Source organism: Alnus glutinosa, chromosome 10 (assembly GCF_958979055.1).
Source record: "Alnus glutinosa chromosome 10, dhAlnGlut1.1, whole genome shotgun sequence".
NCBI classification, from domain to species: Eukaryota; Viridiplantae; Streptophyta; class Magnoliopsida; order Fagales; family Betulaceae; genus Alnus; species Alnus glutinosa.
The window spans coordinates 21,979,923-22,003,685 of record NC_084895.1 but is presented as its reverse complement, the minus strand read 5'-3'; the positions used below and the strand labels follow the sequence as shown (position 1 = coordinate 22,003,685).

The window sequence follows — 23,763 nt, the reverse complement described above, 5'->3', positions numbered from 1 at the left end:
CCTCATAGAAAAAATTAATGTTGCGCCAAATTTCATAGCCATGATGTGGGCAAGAGTTTAACAAATCTTTAAAACGTTCCCAACATTTGTAAAATGTCTCATTTTCCTTTTGAACAAAATTCATGATTTGTCTTTTAAGAGCATCTGTCCTATGAATAGGAAAAAACTTTTTGAAAAATTTAGTTTGCATCTCTTGCCATGTGCCTATTGTCCTAGGTCTCAAAGCATTAAGCCAAGTCTTAGCTTTATCTTTTAGAGAGAAAGGAAACAATTTAAGCCTAACTAATTCTTCACTACAAGTTTGGTCATGAAAAGTGAAACATACTTCCTCAAATTCTTTTATGTGCAAATAAGGATTTTTAGACTCAATACCATGGAATTTAGGAAGTAATGGAATCATACCTGGTTTGAAATTAAAATTATTACCTTGGTGAGGAAAAATAATGCATGAAGGGGTACTGCTGCGAGGGGGTTACAAATATTCACGCAATGACCGCATTGGTGGATCATTATGATTCAAATTCTCATTCTCCCCATGATTTCTACCATCATCAGCCATCGTGCCAAGTGTGTGAGAATATATTGAAGACTCAAACAAATTTTCTAAACACACTTCAAATTCTATTTTTATCAAACGACCACTCTGATCACAATACAAAGCATTCACAATAAAAAAAAAAAAAAAAAAATAGAAAATTAAAGATGGAACGAGTTTTCCGGATAAGTGACGAATCGCAAATCGAAGCAAACCTTGTTAAAACATTCTTGTGCTCTTTATCAACACCGAAATCCCCGGTAACAGCGCCAAAAACTTGTTGACAACTTAAGTGTGCGAACCCAAGTGCAGGTTGTTGCGAAGTAGTAATTCTCGGAAGTCAAGTGTCGAACCACAGGGATTTGGGAAACAAAGAACACTAAAAAAATAAAATTAAGAAAAATTTATGATAGATGATTTAGTGCAATGATGCAAATAAAATATATAATGAAAATAACAATTAAAAGGGATCGCTAAGGCATTGGGGTTTTACTTTTAACAAAATTATAATATTTATTTCGCAACTCATGTGATAATCGAAGAATAGATCAGTGAATACCAAGAGAAAATATCATCGAAAGATTAATCTTAAAATTGATTGATTTTATTACGCAAAATTGGTTATTTGATTCGCAGGGAATTCAAAGCATTCACTGTACCCGTAGTTAACAATGAATCAAGGAATTTTGCAGAACAAAAACCTTTTTCTAAGAATAAATCATGCAATCAATTAAAAAGATCTTACATTAAAAACCATAAAAAAGTTGAAAAATAAATACTACAATCTTATTAAAAGTTTCACCCTTAGCCTCAGTTAGAAATTTAGCTAGACATGATTATGTAAATAAATTTCATCGTTAAAATCATAAACATCGTGCTAGCAAAATAAAATAACTGAGAAGAAAATAAAAATAAATCTTGAACCATCGTCGCTGTCTTCTTTGATCTTGAGTTGAACGTCTTCTTCCTTCTTTTCTGCAATTTTCCGACCGTCTTGTTTGTTGCCGTCTTGCTTCTCTTATAGAGATAAGATTCATTCTTCTTTTGGGATTCGTACTACTATAAGAATCTCAGTCTTCTCTTTGTTCCATGTCTCTCTCTTACACTTGAAATAAAACTCCGCTTATTTTTATAAGAGCCGAAGACACATTTTCCTTTTTGGTTTTGTCATGTTGTAGTATTAGAATGTTTATCCAATTCGTGGGTCCAGCAGTTTGGTTTCACCTCTTATAGTTTTACACATTGGACTCTATCTTGGGCATAGGATAGACTTCTTCTTTTGACCCACATCTTGGCTTTTACTCTTTGATTTCTTTTGTAATTCTTACATAACACAATTTATTGCATTAATATATCATTTAATCTTAATATTAATATTTGAACAATATTCCACAATTAAATATAAAATGCAAGAATTAAATTATAATAAAGTATGATAATACTTATTTTAATAGGAAAAATAAGCACTTTTAAGCTATTATCAAAACCCCACATCCATGTCTCAAAGAAACCATAATTTTATCTAGGATCGATTGAGCTTTACACCATTGAAGGTTCGATCGAATATCCGATCGATCGTAGTGCATTAGTTTGATCGATCAAACTCTTTGGATTTTGTATTATCCTTCTGCATTAGTATGATCGACCGTGGTAAGATCGAAGGATTGATCATTAGTATGATCAATCGTGATACAATCTAACGATCGATCGAACTTTGTGGATTTGTATTATCTATCAGTTTTGCATTAGTCTGATAAATCTCTGGCATCCTCCCATTATAGGAAACGTTAAGCCCCACCCAAGTCTCAAAGAAATCATGATATTATTAAAGATCGATCAAACTTGGCACCATTAAAGGTTCGATTGAATGTCTGATCGATCAAACTCAGCACCATTAAAGGTTCGATTGAATGTCTGATCGATCATAGTGCATTAGTTTGATCGATCAAACTTGACACCATTGAAGGTTCGATTGAATGTCATGTTTGCATCAGTCTGATCAATTGTGATAAGAGTGAAGGATTGATCGAACATTCGATCAATCATAGTGCATTAGTCCAATCGATCATACTGCATTTTTCTGATCAATCCTAATGCATTTGTCTAAATGATTGAATATATAATGGATTAAACTCAAAGGAATTTGTATTATCCTATTGATTGATCGAAAATCAAATTATCAATTGGACTCTATAGATTTTGGGACAAACAAGTTAACAAAAAATAGGTTTAATAGAAAAATTTACAAATAATATATAAAAAATTATTATTATTTTTTTTTAAAAAAAAATTTAAATTCTTAAATGATTTTTTAATTGGCTAATATAAATAAAATATTAAAAACTAGTATTAGCGTCGACAAATACCTGTTGACGCTGATAGTATAATTATCGACGTTGACTAGTCGACGCTGATATTAAAACAACCCGTTTTGGCGAAAATTTAGGCGGGATCCATTGGCGCTACTTATATCTCACTAAAATTATCTCTCACTCTACTCGACTCTCTCTTTCCCCTAATATCACGCCATTCTCTCCCTCTCTCTCTCCCCCTTCCTTAACTCAACTCCGGCAAGTCAGCGACCCAGCTCTGTCGAACTCAGTGACCCTACTCCAATGGTCCAATCTTGCTCTTGTCCAATTTTTGTATATTGCGGGTGCTCAAATTCTCCTAGGTACGTACGTTTGTTTCCCAAGCTTTAGCAATCTATTTTGCCATTGTGAAAGTTTGATTCCTGTGATACTTAGTGGAATCAGAAATTTGGGGTGCTCTTCTTTTAGAGTAGTTGTTTACTTCTTTAGATTTGTGTGGTTTTGTCAATGTGGTTATATTTTATCTATTCTGCATTTCATTTTCTTGTTTTAATTTAGTTTTTCTATAGATTGTTTTGTCGTTGGTTGGATTTGGAATGTGGAGAAGATGGGATTTTCGTTGGGATTTGATATCTGCTATTGAACTGAGGTAGATTTGGTCGTCCTTTTGATTTCCTTATGAGGTTTCAAAAAATGAAATTGGCATGACTACCTGATTGACTAAGAGGTAATTTGGCATAACTACACTTATAGATCATCCACATATTGGTAGATTAAAGACTAAACCAACCGTGTAGGTAGTTAAATTTTTTTTTTTGATGAATAAGTAAGCAATATTATTAACAACTACGAATCACCAAAAGTGAAAAGGTATCAGCAATACAACCAAAGCCAGCTAAACAACCATAGCAGCAAACAACACCAAAGCAAAACAAACAACAAACACCAGTACCAACATAACAGCAAAAAGCTTCAACAAATACAACTGAAACAAACTGGAACTAATACAACACAGAAGGATTGCCCATACAAGGTATTCATTCTTTGATGCTGAACTTTTCCTCTCCTTTTTCTCCTTTCGACTTGACCCATATATTGTTTTTTGGTAAACCATCATTAAAGGCCCTCTATAAACTTATGTCATATTAATCATTGGGTGGCTATGACCATTTGATTTGTACCTCAGAGCATGGACTGACTGTTAATTCATCCGATCTGACCATACCTGCCTTCAGGAATGTTTCTGTTTGATGTCTTGATCACAAGTAAGATTGTTTTTGTCAGATGCTGCGAGCATAACCTCCTTTGGATAGATTTTTTCTAGTGACTGGAGCTAATGTTGCTCTCTACTGCTCAATTAGTGGACTGCATCATGATGTCAATGCCACAAAATTTCAGCCGTGTAAAAGTTGCATAAAAAATTAATCTCTGGAATTCATACAATCAATAAAATCATAAGCAGAATCACAACAAAAAAACACTACAAATAGCATGCATCCAATCATACTAGCCTCCCAAAAAAAGAAATGTGAATCGACAAAACCATATGCTCCACCCCCTAAAAAGTCCGACTACTGTGTTCCTTACAAATCGTCCACTTAAGGCACAATGGAATAGCAATCCATATTTCCAACACTTAAACAAGTCATAAACTATCTTAGGTATCACCCACTGCACTTTGAGTAAAGAGAACATTGAGGACTACAACTCTCCAGCCACTGGGCAAGATAGAGTTTTAGATGACACTGTAAAGGTAAACTTCTACTATGAGGAGAAAATGGAATTTCCTTTGTCATCCCTAGAATTGCCATCTCTTCTTCTCCGGATCCATCCGACTTTGGAGCCCAAAGGTATCAATTTGATCCCTCTTTCTTTTTGTCTCCCCGCTTTTATCCTTTTAACTAAAAATAAAGATGGCCTGCGTCCATTTTATCCTCCCATTTATCCTCTTTACCCAAGATAGTGTTAAGGAGGTAAAGGGCGGCGTGGGAATGAGGTAATGTTCAGGTTCAAATCTTAGAAATCAAAAAAAAAATATTTGGAGAATTATCCTGTTGAAAGGCATTTTCCATACGAACTATCTAGTTTGAGTACTTACGTGTTCTCCTGTGTTCAAAGACAAGGGATGTTGGTTCCTATTGTTTTTTTTTCCCCATTTATAAGGACTAGTGGGGACAGGTGCTATGTGGATGGCAAGGACAAGTGCTATGTAGGTGCATGACAGGTTACAAGAAAAAAAGTAAGGTGGCTGTCTCAGTTTTTCATGGACACTTGAGTTACTCTTCTATGTTGGCTTCTTAATTTTCCAATTTAATTAGGTGGGCTGACCGGGTCTTCACAACGAATCGGTTTTGAAACTATAGAAGAGAGAAAATCACTTTGACACATTTTTGCCAATTGAATGATCTGATTTGAAAAGTGAGGGGCAATCAGCAGTGTCTGTTTTTTTAATTTTATTTATAGGGGTGCATCTATATAACCACATAAAAAAAAGGACAGAAATTTCTTACAAATCGGTTTGTAAGAAATTTTCTACAATCCACATATAAAAGTGATGTGTCCTTTAAGCATGTGAGAATCACATGTTTTTTTATTAATGCTATTAAAAATGCATGTGAGAAGCACATGTTATTAAAAAAATATGTAATTCTCACATGCTTAAAGAACACACGCTACTTTTATATGTAAATTGTAAGAAATTTCCTACAAACCAATTTGTAGAAAATTTCTGTCCAAAAAAATAACCCGTTCTCTGAGTAGTGAATACTGAATACTGTTAATGTTAGTTTCTTCCTTCCCTTTTGGTTTCGGGGGAAAGAAGTGTGTAAGGTATTTCATTCCTACTTGAACACATGTCCAACTAATTAAGGGGAGTCGAACAATTCGAACAGAGGTACTTGTATATTCTCCTTCTGTTAGGTTCGGAAAATTCTTATCTAATTACTCATGGTCTTGATCAATTTGTTTCTTTATGGGCAGGGAGCAATTTTTATCTCTTTAGCATTTCCAAGAGCCAGTAACCGAGCATTGGCATCGAGTGGAACTTTAAACTTACCAAAAGTCAACGAACAGCTAAATATTCCAATTCTTATCTAATCACTTTAATGGCCTATTAAAATATATACAAGGCCGGCTCGATATATTTTGAGGACTTAGACGAAAAGTATAAATGAGGCATTTTTCAAAAAATAAAAAATAAAAAATTAAATATTAATTAATTTAAAAAATAGAATGGTAAAACTTGATTTGTCAAAGGAAAGACAAATTAGTGTAAGAATATTTTTTAAAACCGAATAAAAAAAATTAATGCAATTGATTAATTGAGTTTTTGGTAGCTAACTATTTTTTTTAATGACTAATTAGATATGGAATGATTTTAAGGACTTGAATGATAAGCTATTGGGAAACAATGAAAACGGAGAAGAGGGAAATTCAAATTCAAATAAGACTTGAATAAGGAAATTGAGATAAAAAATTAAAAACTTATAAAAAGTAGGATTTAAAATGGAAACTTAGAAACTTTTCATCTTCTTAGCATTTATTTTTTTTTTTATTTTTTCATTCTATTTTGATTCTTGAACGTTGGACTTAAGGCCTTCAATTTTTTGAACGTTGAAGATAAAGCCTTCAACTTTGAGTGAATAATTAAGGCCTTCAATTTAGAAGTTTTCATATCTCATTAATTTTATTTTGAACGTCAACATTCAAAGAAATTGAAGGCCTTCAATGTAGAGGCTTTTCATATCTCAGAAGTCACAAGTTGTCGGTAATTAGACGTACAAAAAATTAAAGGTGTTCAATTTAGACTTTCCATATCTCACAAGTCGTTGGTAATTAATTAAGGCCTGCAATTTTTTTTTTTTTAACCTGCAATTTTTTGACAGGAGAAGATCCCTAAGCAGCATATTTTAAGGCATTGACCGGGGGCATTACCGGAAACAATGCTTTGATGATTCGTCTTTTTGTAAGCACTTTTTTTCTTAAAATAAATCTTCATTAGTTGGGGCCTTATTAAATTGGGCCCTGCATTATATTATTGCCTTTTTTTTAATTTTATTTTACGAAGACTTGAGGCCTTATTTAAGTGTATTGATCATATTTAAGGCCTTAATTTTTGTTTTTTTAGAAATAAATCTCTATTAATATTTTTTAATTAGGGGCCTTATTAAATTGGAAGCCTTAGGCGAAATCGCCTAAGGCTCCAGTCGGCCCTGAATATATATATATATATATATATATATATATATATATATATATATATATATATATATATATCTAAGGTATTAGCATCCATAAGAGTTGATGCTGATAATAGATTATTAGTGTTGACGTAAGTGTCGACGAGACCTATCAACACTGACTTATGGTATATGTGCTACATTTTTTAGGATTGACCACATATAGCATTACTCATTAGCATTGATATATGTTGACGCTGGTGGTTCATCATCAGCATCGGGGTTTACAGGGTGACCTATTAGCGTCGATGATACGTACGCATTAGCGTCAACTTTAGGACTTTTAGCGTCCACTAAAGGTCAATGCTAATGAGCAAGTTTTTTGTAGTACAGGCTCCACTCATATATATATATATAAGAGTCGATGCTAATAATAGATTATTAGTATTGACGTAAGTGTCGATGAGACCTATCAACATCGACTTATGGTATATGTGCTACATTTTTTAGGGTTGACCACATATAGCATTACTCATTAGCATCGATATATGTTGATGCTGGTGGTTCATCATCAGCATCGAGGTTTACAGGGTGACCTATTAGTGTCGATGATACATACGCATTAGCGTCAACTTTGGGACTTTTAGTGTCCACTAAACTAAAGGTCGATGCTAATGAGCAAGTTTTTTGTAGTATAGGCTCGACTCATATATATATATATAAATATATATATATATATATATATATATATATTTATATATGAAGTATATGTCATAATGTTATATACTTTTATGTTACAAGTATATTCTATAATGCTATATGTTATTAGTATATGATATAAGTTATAATTTATAAGAATATTAAATAATTTATGAAATATTTTATATAATATTATCCTTTATGTCATAAGACATAAGTATACCAATATTTATATAAGTGTGTCGCAAGTATTAAATGTAACATAGTATGTATATATATATATATAATTATACTTATAATAATTCTCTCGACGGAGGAGGAAAAACAAAGTGTACTAAATGAAAACACCGAAAACTAATCTTGGAAACATGTATATATCTAGATTTTTGTTTTTATGGTGTTTTTCTTTTCAATTGTTTTGATTTTTAAAACAGTTTGTCAGACGGAAATGAACAGTATTACATAAACATGTTTTACATTCTAACACAATCACTTCACAGTCTTCGCTTGTAAACTTGTAGCGAATTTGCACGATCGTAACAAGTGGACTATAATACCCGTATTTTAAATATGATTATTTATAAAAATAAATATTCATTAGCTTTATAAACTCAATTGTTATTGTATTAATATTAATGTTATAATATTAATTGGTATTTATTGTGCTACATAAATATTTAGCATAGTAATATTATCAGTATAATAATGAGACAAACTAAACTCAAAATGAACTTCGATTGAAATTTTAATTTAATTGATTGAAATAGTAAAAATCTGAAATAAAAATATTTGCGATAAAAAGTTAATTAGTAAGTTTTACATAAAATATTTACAGGTTAACCCAAGTTAAATTAACTAAATAAAACTTAATCTTGGCTTAATTAGATATTTTACTTTTTAACTTTGATTAGATAAACTGAGATAAAATCTAACTGGAATTAGTAAAAATATCTGAAAGAATATATTCCTTGTCAAAATTAATTGATGACTCATCTTACCATGTGGCTTATCCCTCACGTCACTCAACTTGTTAATCAAGTCTGGAAGTTAGGGTTGGCAATTTTTGACACGACCCGCGAACCCGACACGAAAAAATCGGGTTCGGGTTTGTTATAATCGGGTTCATGTCATAATCGGGTCGACCCGATTATGACCTGATTATAATCGTGTTTGGCGGGTCGACCCGTGGGTTGACCCACCAACACGATTATAACCCGATTACGCGGGTTGACCCGCCAACACGATTATAACCCGATTACGCGGGTTGACCCGCCAACACGATTATAACCCGATTAAAAAAAAAAAAACCCGGCAATCGAAGACATGAAGCCATTGGTGGTTTTTTTTTTTGTCAGTTGTCTCTGATGTGCTTGTTTTCTGTATGCCGTATGTGCTTGATAAACTAGGGAAGTCTGTGTAAACTAGGGCTTGGAACTACCTTCCATGGGATTAAGCTTCTATTTTGCATGCGGTGTGGCTTCTGTATTTAGAGGTATATAATTATGGAATGAAGGACCCCCCTTTGGAATCCTTTTCTGTTATCAATTAGAAAAAAAATAATAATAAAATAAAATTACGGAATGATGAAAAAACGCTGCCAACTTCAAACCTCATTTAGGTGAAAATAAATTTCAAAGGTATTCAACTAGGAATGTAGAGTAAGAGAAGCCCAAGCTTCAAATAATGCTCTTAGCTTAGTATGGAACCTAGTTTTCCCATTTGCTCAACAATTCAACCTTGTATCACTTCTTTGACTATGTAAATAATCTGACCCTTCTTTCCCAAAATTTCAAGCATATTATGAAAAAAATTGATAACTGAATAATTTTTTATGTACAAGAAAAATTGTTAAGATTTTGATGTCAACTAGACTCAACATCAAGCACCGGTTACTTTATATTTGAAGTAATATACTTATAATTAACCCAAAAAATATTTTTTTTTTCCATGAAAAAACATGCATATTATAAAATTGGTGTCGGGTCGGGTCGGGTCGAGTAAACGGGTGACACGTTTATTAGTCGTGTTTGTCGGGTCATGTTCGGGTTACCTGATTATTAATTGGGTCGCGTGTCACAACCCGATTAATAATCGGGTCAGGTTCGTGTCGGACCCGTTTATGTAATCGGGTCGGTCGGGTTGGAAGTTCTATAAAAACGAAGCCTCTGTTCATCTTATTTTCTTATTCCTTCTTCTTTATTTCTCTTCTTTCTCTTTTTATTCTTTTCTCTTGATTCTTCTCTATTCTTCAGTCCAATGCCTAGCACGAACAGAGAGAGAGATGAGAGTAAGAGAGAGACCGAGAGAAATTGAGAGATTGAGAGAGATAATGAGAGGGAGAGGGATGCTGTCGGAGAGAGAGAAATGCCGAGAGAAAGAGGGAGTACGAGAGAGAGGGCCGGTGGGTCAGCAACCGGATGGAGTGGACAAGAACGCTGGGCCGGTAGGCCACGGCTTGGCGCCATCGAAGCCACGGGGAGCTCGATTTCTAGGGATTTCTCAGTACCCAAATCAAGAGCAAACCATTTTAGGTAAGTAGAATTCTCAAACTTTGATTTTCAATTGATGGGTTTTGAGGAACCGAATGGGTAATGTGATTTTGGGTTTTGTTTTATGGGGGTTTCGGTAGAAAACACAAAGCGGGTACCAAACTTTTTGGGGAAAAACCGAATGGACATTGGGCAATTTGGAGATTTCATGTTTGTTGGGTTGATTTTTTTTTTTTTTTTTTTTTTTTTTTTTTTTTCTGTGTTAAATTCTGGATTTGTTGGAAATGAAACCGGTTGGGTGCTTTCTTTTGGATTTTCTGCAGTAGACCGAATGGATGTTGATTTTGGGTGCTTTAATGACTAAATGGGTATGGAAAAATGGTGGAATTTTCTTTAATTACTGAATGGGTTTTTGTTAATTATTTTTGGAGTTTTGATTCCATGGTTTGATTTGGGTATAGAGTAGAAGTAAGAATTGAATTCATTGCGTTTTGAGGGTTTTGGATTGGGTAGCCGTATTGGCCGAACAGTGTTAAGTGTGGGTGTTTTCTTGTTGATTTCCTATAGTTGATTTATAGTTTGTGTGTTCTTAGTGCTGACTGTATGGATTGTGGATTAAGAGTGTTTTTTTTTTTTTTTCCTGTTTATGTTTGAGGATTTGTGGCAGATTATGGGTATTTTATGGGTTTTGGCTTATTGTCTAGCTAAATGATATTTGTGTTTGGATTATGTTTTGATTCGGCTTAGTAGGTACTAACATGATTTTGGATACTTCAATTTTGTTGGAGATTTGTTGAATTTATATTTGTTAATTCAAAATATGACTTCCAAGAATTGATGATTTAGTGATGGTTATTATTGTTGAATTAGGATCTTGACGGCAGGAATATTATTCTTAAAAATTGACTTGTAAATTGAGTTTGGAGTTATTTTATAGAGGATTTTGTGAGAAGTACTGAATAGATGCATTGTTGGGTAATTATGACTCTTTGATGGTTTTTCTTGAGTTATTGTGTGATTTTCAATTGCAGTTTTCGTAAATGGTTTGGGTGATTTATTCTGGAAGATGATATTGGAAAATGACTTTGGTATGAGTTACGAATTTGTCGATTTGAGAATTTATGCGGTTAAGATTTTATGAATGTCTAGTTGAATTTTATGCTAAGGTACACATACATTTCTTGTTTTAGTACTTGCTAGATTTTATTGGTATGAGTTTGGTTTAATATCATGATGTTGGGGTGTCATGGACTTTTAGGACTAAGGATTGGGTAATTCATGGGGGTTGCTATTATTTTTGGAAGATTTGCTGTGATTGGGCGGAGTGAGTCATGCTTGTTGGTGGTTTAGTCACTAAGAAATAATGTGGATTTATGGTTGTTAACAGGCCGTACAATTTGGAGTCCCTAGTTATGTGTTTTGTAGTATATATATATGTACAAAGTATACTTTAATTAAGTTTTAGACTACAAATTTTAGAATATTCTTTTAAGCTTTTTCTTTCAATTTATTTAGGTGAAAGCTCGACCTCAATACTAATGACCAGTCCAGGTAAGGGAACACAACTTTAAAACCCCGGCAAATTTTTTAAATAAAACGTTTTCAAAAGAGAAACGTCGGGAATTTTTCAAAAGACTCTTTCACCTAAACATTCTTATTCTATTATCGCAAGTATGAAATAAAGAATATGTTACCTGTGAATCACATAGATGAATGAAGCTGATGACTATATGTTACATGTGCACTATATGAATGAAGATGATGATGAGATTATGATTCTCAATATGTATATGTTACATGTGCGCTATATGAACAAGATGATGAAACTATGATGAATATATGTTTTATGTGTATCACACAAAGTTTTGTCTAGGCTTGGCAATTTGGGTTTGCAGGTCGGGTTCGTGCCAACCCGACCGACCCAATTAAGTAAACGGGTCTTACACGAACCCGATCCGATTATTAATCGGGTTGTGACGTGACCTGAACACGACCCGATTAATAATTGGGTAACCCGAACACGACCCGATAAACACGACTAATAATCACGTAACCCGTTAACCCGATACAACCCAGCATCAATTTCATAGTATGGTTGCTGTATACGACAATAACTGGCCGGAACAAGGCTTTGCTGTAACACCTAAATAACCCCCAAATCAATCCATACACGGCCAACATCAAAATACTATCCAAGATCACCATGGCCACCTAGTTTCAATCAGCTAACATCAACCCAAAACCCATAAATTCAATCAAAAATCAGTTCTTGCACCACTGCTTAGCCAACACACACACACATTCAAAATTTCATACCACAACAGCCCAACTCCATACCCATGATTAGCCAAAACAAGGGGAGATCACACCCACACCAAACCGTCCGAACACACTAAAATCCAACAAGAAATTCACATTAATTACATAGCCATGGCATAAATCCATAATCAATTTATCACTCAATCAATTACAAGAATTTACCCTTAAGAGTTTCTGAGAAACCCATCTGAAATCATCAAAGGTGTAGTTTTCTATCCAATCGCCGGAAATCACTTCAAATGGCCAAAAATCACCTTTTGCTTCGCCAGCCTTGATCCACCGGAAGATCGGGTCCTGGTTCCCTCGGCGTCGACACTCATGGGGTTCATACTTCATAGGGTCTTCTCCTGCTTTTCCAGCTCTCTCTTCTTGTTTCGTCTCTCTCTTGAGTCTCTTCCGCTCGGTCCCTCTCTCTATGTCTCTCTCGGGTTCTCTCCCTCTCATCTGCATCTCTCCCTCAACCGATCTTTGTCTCTCTCTCATCTGCATCTCTCCTTCAATTTTCATATGTTTTACAGAATCTGTGAATCACAAATGGGCATTTCGTTTCGGACTTTCGGGTTAGTTTTTTTTTTTTTTTTTAAAAGAAAAAAAAAGGGTCAAAATCGTGTCATAATCGGGTCAACCCGATTATGACCCGAACCCGATTATATAAAACCCAAACTATATTTTCCCGTGTCGTGTTCATGTCGGGTTCGTAGGTCGTGTAAAAAATTGTCAAGCCTAGTTTTGTTTCACGGTACCATAATGCTGTGATCCGGATCTTATGATGATGATGATGGGTAACGGGGCAACCACACCAAAAGTGTGGGGCTATCGATCGAAGAGTCCTCACCTAGGAGCTTCCTAACCCGCAGCTCTCCCCTGTGACGACAGGATGAGCCTATGGGTCCTTCGGGAGCGGTCCTATGGACGTGCCCAATGTGCACCGCTTATGGTAAAAATGAGGAAATGGGTCAGTGGTAGACAAGACTTACACGTTATGAATGATGGTTATATATGCACATTTCTTATTGATTTTGATATTTCTATATGTGGACTTTGAAAATTCTAAAATACCAAACTGCGATTTTTCTACTCCCATGTGTTTTGTTGTGTTACTTACTGAGTTGTTAAACTCACCCCTTACCCTACAACCTTTTTCAGGATGTTAATATCAGAGTCACATTTTGATGATGGCATAGACCTTGCTAAGAACAATAGATTGTTGGGGGACTGATGTAACCTTTGTACTGTATAGAATCTTTCTCTTTTGAAATTTATAGCATTGTAAAGACCTACTCTTATGTTCATATAAATAAAATAGATGATTAAGATCTATATTTAAAAGATGTGTGCTTTATATAAATGTATTTTTAGGCTCAAGTTTGCGTTGCCTTTATATCCCAAAATGGGGCGTGACATGGACATTGCATGAGAAGAGGGGAAAGGTGGACCAAACACTCCACTTGTGGACATAGTGAAGAGAGATTCAAAGAATAATCCCTTGTTCCCGTTTTTGGAAATTTCTCATTACAAGTGGTTTGAAAAAAACAAAAACAAGAAAAAGATTTGGGCTGAGTTTGAAGGCCAGGGAGGACGAAGCATCTTATTCCGACTGCAACAGAACTGTCCTATAGCTAGGTCAAGGTGTCTGTACTTGACTAAATGGATAAGCATTGATCGGGCATACACGAGACTAGTTGCTAACCTTGTTTTGGTATATAAAATCATTGGCACAAGATTTGGTATTCATTGATAGGAAAGAAAAATAAAAATAAAAATGGGTAGCCCTCTCCCACCATCGAAGAGCTGGTTTAGATACTTCCAATTTGAGAAAAGTAGGGACTCACCAGACAATACTCAAGACGCTCTCTTAGTAATTGCCATATTGATTGATTGCAGTAGTGACCTTTCAAGCCGGGGTAACCCCTCCTGGTGGAGTTTGGCAAGAAAATGATATGGCAAATGAAAATACTGCCATGAGTGCAATTTATGCGTCGGATGAAGGAGCCTACATTGTTTTCTTGATTTCTAACACCTTGGCATTTCCCACGTCCATTCTTGTCATAATGTCCCTCACATATAAGTTCCCTTTCCTTTTAGAAATCTTGATTGCCACATGTTCAATGATGGTAATTTTTGAATCTTCGCTCTTTGCTATCACGCCAAGAAAATTTCCGGGCTTTCGTTACGCCCTAATAGTAGCTGCTGTGCATTTTGGAGTGTGAATTTTGATTCATTTATTTAGAGTACTGTAGACGTAAGATTTCCAACTCAACTAGCTGAGGAATGTCTAGTTGATATATGCAGAAATATTTGACAGAGTCAACTAATGTATCACCTAAAATTACTGCTAGAATGTGTTAAACCATATTCAGCACAGTCAGCCGTGACTACCGTGCCTCTAGCTCCAGCCTATCTAGACCACAAAAGGAAAGCCTTATGCGTATCATCCTCCAGCTTTCACCATGCAATAGCTAACCATCCAGGAAAGGAAGACCCTACAATAGGCAAGGATATCATATCCACCCACAAGGAAAGACAACCAGCGTCCTAGCAAATCCATATCATTTATGTACATTCCTAGTTTACATTTGACAGTATTCTCTGCCCATAAACAAATCAGTTTACCATCTATAGGGCAACGGTAACATAGGACCTTTCATGTATATAATGCCTAGCATATCACTGTGTAAAGCAAGCAAGGAATTATTCTCAATAAAATATTTTCATCTTAAAATTTATTTCTTCACATGGTATCAGAGCCTCTTGGCTAACACCCATAGATCCTCCGATGGCCTCCTCATCCACAGATTCCGCTACCACCAACCTCCAACTTCCAAGCTTCACATCTTTTTCTTTCAAGAAACTCGAAGGCCCCAGTAGCTATTTGAATTGGGTATCTCAGTTCAATCCCATTCTCAAAAGCTATGAATTGATGGGTATTGTGGATGGCACCGAGCCATGCCCATCAAAATTTCTCCTTGATGATTCAGGAAAACCAACTTCCTCTATCTCTCCTGCATATTCACTATGGTAGAGAAAGGACCAATATCTTGTGTCCTGGTTCACCACAACGCTGTCCGACAGTGTATTGTCTTCCATCTATGGATTAAACACTGCTCTACAGGTGTGGACCACTCTTGCCTCTCGATTTGCATCTCAATCGAAGGCAAGAACATCTTATTTGAAGAGACAACTTCAATCACTACAGTAGGGTTCCCAAACCTGCTCCGAGTACCTACTACAAGCCAAGTCTTGGACTGACCAACTCAATGCAGTAGGGAAACCGGTCGATGAAGATGACTTGATATCCTACATCATGAGCGGCCTCAACTCATCCTACACAGGGTTTATCACAACCTACAATATTGTCAATCGAGTTGCTACTGCCTCCTTTGATGATTTCCAAGACGATCTCCTTAATCATGAAATGCTCCTTGGACATCATCAACAACAACAGCCATCTCCTACAGATTCAGGCAACTTTGCCTTATATTCTCACAAGCCAAAGCCTCATGGCTCACATGGTCCTACTAATCAATCGAACAGAGGCAAATTTCGGAACAATACTCGGCACAACTCATTCCGAGGTAACTCCTTCTCTAAGAATCATACTTCTAGCACTAATCATTTTTCCCACAGCTCTCGAGCACCCTGTCAGATTTGTGGCAAATCTGGTCACCAAGCCCTGAACTGCTACAACAGGATGAACTACTCATATCAAGGGAAGAGTCCACCCTCTCAACTTGCTGCCATGACAGCAAGAACCAACTTTCATCAAAATCATGCAGAGGAACAGCCCTGGTATGCCGACAGTGGGGCTAACAACCACATCACTGCTGACTTGGACAATCTTACCGTCAAAGAACCCTACAAAGGTGATGAAGAAGTGGCTGTAGGCAATGGAACAAGTTTGATTATTACCAATACAAGTTATTCCACTCTTTATGGTTCACACAAGCCCTTCCACTTAAACAACATTTTCCAATGCCCTACAGCTGCTGCCAATTTGCTATCAATTCAAAAGTTTTGCTTAGATAATCACTGTTAATTTAAACTCACTACCACTTATTATTTTGTGAAGGACAACCTCACGGGGCAGACGCTTTTGCAAGGGCTCAGTAGGGATGACCTCTATCCAATTTTTCTTTCCAAATCATCCAATAAAGCTCGAAAGCTCACTGCCTTCTTGGGAATCATTGCTGATCTCCTTGTTTGGCATAGACGGCTGGGGCACCCTGCATCTTCTATTGTTGACAAACTTAAGAGTCTAGGTCTTGTGTCTGTTCTTGCTTCTTCTATTCGGCACTCACCATGTGAGCCATGCCAATTAGCAAAAAGCAAGTGTCTTCCTTTCAAGTCTTCAAATAATGTAACCCATGAACCTCTTGAATTAATACATTCAGATTTATGGAGTTCTCCTATTTCTTCTCTTGGTGGTTGCAAATACTACGTGATTTTCATTGATAATTTTACAAGATTTTCATGGATCTTTCCCTTACATAAAAACTCAGAAACTTTTGATTGCTTTGTCAGATGCTTCGTTGAAAACCTTCTGTCCAAAAAGATCAAGGCATTTCAATCTGATGGAGGTGGAGAATTCACCTCTCATCAGTTCAAACAATACCTCACTTCTAATGGCATTCTCCATAGAATTTCTTGTCCCTATACTGCCCAGCAGAATGGATTAGCCGAACGCAAGCATAGGCATGTAGTTGAAACCGGCCTCACTTTGCTTGCTCAATCCAAACTCCCTCAAACTTATTGGGTAGATGCTTTCAACACAGCCGTGTTTCTCATCAATAGAATGCCCAGTTCTGTCATCAACCACTAGTCTCCATATGCTACCTTGTTAAAGAAGAATCCAGATTACTCCTTCCTTTGAGTCTTTGGCTGTGCTTGCTATCCTCTCCTTCGTCCCTACAATAGCCACAAACTTATGTATCGTTCTGTCAAGTGCATTTTCATTGGTTACAGTTCCAATTACCAAGGCTATCGGTGTCTAGATCCTTCCACCAAAAGAGTTTATCTGAGTCGTCATGTCGTCTTTGATGAAGGAACCTTCCCTGCTGAGGATTGGCCATCATCCCCACTACACCCTACTGCAACAGCTTCTGCCGCGACAAGAGGTAACACTTCTCACTCATTTCATCAGCCTTCATTTACTTTTTCCCCAGATTTTACTGCTGCCCCTACCCCCATTACTCTTCCTGCTTTGCAGCCTCCTTTACCACACTCGGACACCCCTGCATCTTTAAGGCCACACACCCATGCAGCTTATCCTGAACCAGAATGCCCCTCTCCAGCACCCCAGCTTCCCCATTCTTCTACTATAGAGCCCTCTACCCCCACCTCACCAGCTCTACCAGATTCTCCTCCTGATGCCACTCTGCCTGACCTCTCTTTCTCCCCTGCACCATCTCCACCACTTGCACCTATTCCCTCTCATCCAATGACCACTAGATCCAAGGATGGCATCTCCCAACCGAAACAATTTTCTGGCTTCAAGTTGTATTCCACCACCAAACACCCTTTGCTGGCTCTCCACTCCCTCACCACTCAATCACTGCCTACACCTCCCTCTCGGTTTTCCCAAGCCATCAAATCCCCTCATTGGTTTCAAGCCATGAGTGAGGAATTTTCTGCCTTGCTACATAATCAAACTTGGGAACTTTGTCCTCGGCCTCTTCATAAGAACATTATCTCCAACAAATGGGTGTTTCGGTTAAACAGAAAGCAGATGGTACTCTTGATCGCTTCAAAGCTCGGCTAGTTGCCAAGGGCTTCCAACAGCAAGATGGTGTTGACTTCACCGAAACCTTCAGTCCGATTGTCAAGTCTCCCACAATTCGAGCCATCCTCGCAATTGCCACTCACTTTGATTGGCCAATTCAGCAGCTTGATGTCTCCAACGCATTCCTCCATGGTTCTCTAGAAGAAAAGGTCTTCATGAAACAGCCCCCTGGCTTCATTGACAAACGGTTTCCTCATCATGTTTGTCACCTCAAGAAGGCACTCTATGGCCTTAAACAAGAACCCCGTGCATGGTTCAACAAGCTCTCCAGCACTCTTCTGCATCTCGGCTTCTCTGCCTCTCAAATGGATCACTCTCTGTTTGTTTTCCACACCTCTCATATATGTTTGTTTCTTCTAATATATGTTGATGACATCATAGTCACAGGGAACAATCTCATGGCCATCAACAACTTAATCAACAACCTCAAGCTGGAGTTTGCTATGAAGGACCTTGGCCCCTTACATTTCTTCTTGGGCATTCATGTCACCTGCTCTACCTCTGGCCTTCACCTTTCTCAGTCGAAGTATATTGCAGATTTACTTGAGAAGTCCAAGATGGTTAGGGCTAAGCCGGCCAAGTCCCCATTGCCTCCAGGCTCCAAGCTCTCTCAGCATGACGGTGACCCCCTTGAGAATGTCACTGAGTATCGGTAGGTTGTAGGTGCTTTACAATACTGCACGCTCACTCGCCCTGACATAGCTTTTTCCGTAAATCAGCTCTGCCAATTCATGCATAGCCCAACTTTCGTGCATTGGAGTGCCGCCAAACGTGTTCTCCGCTACCTCAAAGGTTCTATCAATCACGGTCTGTTCTTTGGCAAAGGATCGCTCCAACTGAATGCCTATAGTGACTCGAATTGGGCTGGGGACCCGGACGATTGTCGGTCCACCACCGGCTATGCCATCTTTCTAGGACCTTGCCTCATCAGTTGGAGTTCCAAGAAACAGCCAGTTGTCTCCAAATCCAGCACAGAGGCAGAATATCGCTCCATGGCCTTTGCTACAGCCAAGCTTTACTGGTTACGCATGCTATTTCAGGAACTTCGTCTTCAACTAACCACTCCACCTACACTATGGTGTGATAATCTTGGTGCCCTCTCCTTAGCCTCCAATCCCGTATACCATGCACGTACGAAGCACAATGAAGTGGACTACCACTTCACTCGTGAGAAAGTCGTTCGAAAGGATCTCACAACTCGGTACATTTCCACCCTTGATCAAATTGCCGACATTTTCACCAAATGCCTCACTACCCCTCGATTCTTAATGCTTGGAGACAAGCTGCATGTGTGCTCTACACCCATTGGCTTGAGGGGGATGTTAAACCATATTCAGCACAGTCAGCCGTGACTACCGTGCCTCTAGCTCCAGCCTGTCTAGACCACAAAAGGAAAGCCTTATGCGTATCATCCTCCAGCTTTCACCATGCAATAACTGACCATCCAGGAAAGGAAGACTCTACAATAGGCAAGGATATCATATCCACCCACAAGGAAAGACAACCAGCGTCCTAGCAAATCCATATCATTTATGTACATTCCTAGTTTACATTTGACAGTATTCTCTACCCATAAACAAATCAGTTTACCATCTATAGGGCAACGGTAACATAGGACCTTTCATGTATATAATGCCTAGCATATCATTGTGTAAAGCAAGCAAGGAATTATTCTCAATAAAATATTTTCATCTTAAAATTCATTTCTTCACAGAATGATTGACACAAATTTAAATGAATCATGCTTGCAGTAATTTTAGGTGATACATTAATTGACTCTGTCAAATAATTTTGCATATTCCCAATACCGTTGATCCCAAACCCAATAATGGTTTCCTGTATCTCCCGCCATATGCAATATTCGATATCATCAAACTGTTGTACATGAGTGTTGACCGTTGCCCGAAGGACCTGCAATCCACACTCTTTCTTCTATAATTTTTTTTTTTTTTTTTTATTTTTTATTTTTAAAAAAATGCAACTCACTGTGGCCGTGGGTCTTGTGTAATTTTTTATTTTTTTTTATTTTTTTTATGAATATTTTTGTTATTTTTAGAACAAATGTGTTACATTATAATTTTATTTTTAGTTTTGGAAAAAATATTTCTTCAATTAATAGTTTAGGTGTAAGTGTACTTTTGTTTAAAATAAAAGAAATGGAATTGGTGGAAGCATCAAAAGCTGAAGCACGGATATCGAGCAAAGGACAAAACAATGTATTATATACGTTGCTTAATCATATTTCCATGTTAATGTAAATTATTGTTATTATATGATCATTATCATCTTTAGGAAGAAGACTTCAAATTAAAAATCCTATGCCCCGGTTTTTGGTGTATAGAAAATAAAACCACTACAATCTTGAAAGAATCAAACGTCGAAAGCACAAACAACAACAAAAGTGGGACAAGCATGTTTTATATATATGAGAGAATCTTGATTATATTTTATTAAAATAATTTTTCACTAACACGTACAATCACTTCACTTTCTAAACTTGTAGTGAATTTGCACGATCTAAGAGGTGGGCGTTGGGAAGTCGGGAAATTTGGACCAAACACTTCACTTGTAGACGTAATTAAAGAGAGATTCAAAGAACAATCCCTTGTTCCCGTTTTTTTTTTTTTTTTTTTTTTTTTTTTTTTAAGCAGTCAAGGTGTCTATACTTAACTAAATGGATAAGCATTGATCAGGCATACACAAGACTAGCTGCTAACCTTGTTTCTATATATAAAATCATTGGCACAAGATTTGGTATTCATTGATAGGAAAGAAAAAAAAATAAAAAATGAGTAGCCCTCTCCCACCATCGAAGAGCTAGTTTAGATACTTTCAATTTGAGAAAGGTATTTTTTTTATTTTGTTTTATTTTTTTCGGCACGCAAAATTATTATTAGCAGCAAAACATATCGTCTCTATTCAGCAAACATTAGCGATGACCCCAACATGTTGCCGCTAAATATCATATGCGTCCAACTATTACCAACGATCACATTAGCGGCAACATGTCAACACTATTGTTTGATTGCGGTGACAAAGAGCTCATTAGCGGCGACAATTTGAGCAAATTTTTTTGTAGAATTAGGCTCGACTCATATATATATATATATATATATAATGTTTTATACTTATATGTTGGGGTAAATATAAAAATAAATCCATGAGTTTTCGTGCATATTTGAAAAAACTCCCCACTTCTTTTTTTTTTTAACATTAAATCCTTTAGTTTTTCGCGAATTTGAAACCTATCCTTCCATGAGGTTTTCGTCTATTTTCGTAACCTCTGTTAGTGCCACTTCGACATTTTCACCACATCATTTTAAAATTATTTTTTTATTATATTATCGAATTAAAAAAATTAAAATTATATTTATTTATTTATGTTTAAAAAAAATTAGAAAAGACTGGTTTGCCACCCTCCTTCGGGAGGCGATGGCTTGCAAGTGGCCAGCGCTAGCTCTTGGGTGGCTCACAGGTCACCCCTTAGGGAGAGTGAGGGAGGAGAATGGCATGTCACCCCTATTGTTTGATTGCGGTGACAAATAGCTCATTAGCGGCGACAATTTGAGCAAATTTTTTTGTAGAATTAGGCTCGACTCATATATATATATATATAATGTTTTATACTTATATGTTGGGGTAAATATAAAATAAATCCATGAGTTTTCGTGCATATTTGAAAAATCTCCCCACTTCGTTTTTTTTTTTTTTTTAACATTAAATCCTTTAGTTTTTTGCGAATTTGAAACCGGTCCTTCCATGAGGTTTTCGTCTATTTTCATAACCTCCGTTAGTGCCACTTCAACATTTTCTCCACATCATTTTAAAATTATTTTTTTATTATATTATCAAATTAAAAAAAAAATTAAAATTATATTTATTTATTTATGTTTACAAAAAATTAGAAAAGACTGGTTTGCCACCCTCCTTCGGGGGCGATGGCTTGCAGGTGGCTAGCACTAGCTCTTGGGTGGCTCACAGGTCACCCCCTAGGGAGAGCGAGGGAGGAGAATGGCATGTCACCCCTGGGGGGGGGGGAGATGGCATAAGCAATGTCTTTGTCTCTGGGAACTTATTGCAGGTGTTGGGCCTACAAATTTTACGTTATTGGAAGTAGGATAGGATGTGATGAACTGGGTCTTGTGGGGTTCGGGGAGCTTCGTAAGGGGAAAGAAAGAAACGGGTTAAGGGATAAAATTGGAGAAAGCGGCCATGCTTCTGAAGATGAAGAGGCTCCATTGCTGCGTTTTTAAAAATCACATTTTCAAATCGCAATTTTTGAAATTGCAAGTCCAAACGGAGAGTTTCCTCCAACTATGATGAGACTTTGACTTAAAACACAATTGCCTTACCTGAAACATGGACAACAAAATTTGTCTCTCTTTACACAAGAGTTACATGGAAGGATCTTATTGAGCAGATCTAAATCATCGTTAAGTGTTTAGTTATAATCCAATATTATTATAAGTGCACACGTGAAATTACTGTTATTTTTAGAATATTATATTAGATAATTATTTTTTTGTGGATGCTCGTTTTTCTTTTGTGTGTTTGGTAAAGATTATTGAGTTGATTTTTTTTTTTTTTGAGTAATTGTAAAAAGTGATTGATATGATATAAAGTCAAAAAAAAATTTTATGGAAAAGTGAAAAAGTTTTATAGTGTAGTAGATTTTTTTTTTTTTGAATAGTAATAAAAAGTTATTGATATATATATATATATATTAGGATATTTTAAAGTTAATTGTTTTTAAAAAGAGTGAAAATAAAAGAGAGGAATGGAGTGTTGGTTACCAAACACCCTTATCGTTTGGCTACTCTCTCCCCTCCACTTTTTTATTCTCACTTGTACCCAAGAGCCCTCTCATCCCATGACATCACGAACCCAACATCATCGTCCACCATCCATTTCACAAACCTGGGACAAGAAAAAACAGGGGTGAGAAAGACCTTAAAGAGACTTTCCACACGTTGCGGAAGTATCAGATGAAGCTCAACCCGACCAAGTGTGCTTTCGGTGTATCATCAGGGAAGTTTCTGAGATTTCTGGTACCACACCGAGGCATCGAGGCGAATCCTGAGAAAGTAAAGTCAGTCCTCGAAATGCAATCTCCAAGGACCACTAAATAGCTTTAGCAGTTAACAGGAAGAATCGCAGCACTCAACCGATTCATCTCTCGGTCCACAGACAAGTATCTCCCCTTCTTCAAGATCTTGAGGAAGGCCTTTATGTGGAGTAAAGAGTGTGAGGAGGCGTTCGGCAAGTTAAAGGAATACTTGATGAATCCGCCTCTGCTAAGCCGACCCTCGGAGGGGGGAAATACTGTACATGTACCTGGCAGTTTTTCCCTCAGCAGTAAGCTCAGCATTGGTAAGGAAAGAGGCAGGAGTGCAGAGACCCGTTTACTTCACGAGTAAGGTGCTTTATGGAGCAGAGGAGAGGTACCCTTGGA

General features: G+C 36.8%; 1 non-coding gene across 1 annotated transcript; it reads left to right on the top strand.

Moving 5' to 3' along the window:
- Positions 1-35: 35 nt before the first annotated feature.
- On the top strand, positions 36-142 carry LOC133880798 (small nucleolar RNA R71). The gene has a single exon (XR_009902414.1). It is a non-coding gene; the product is annotated as a small nucleolar RNA R71 (small nucleolar RNA).
- The last annotated feature ends 23,621 nt before the right edge of the window (positions 143-23,763 follow it).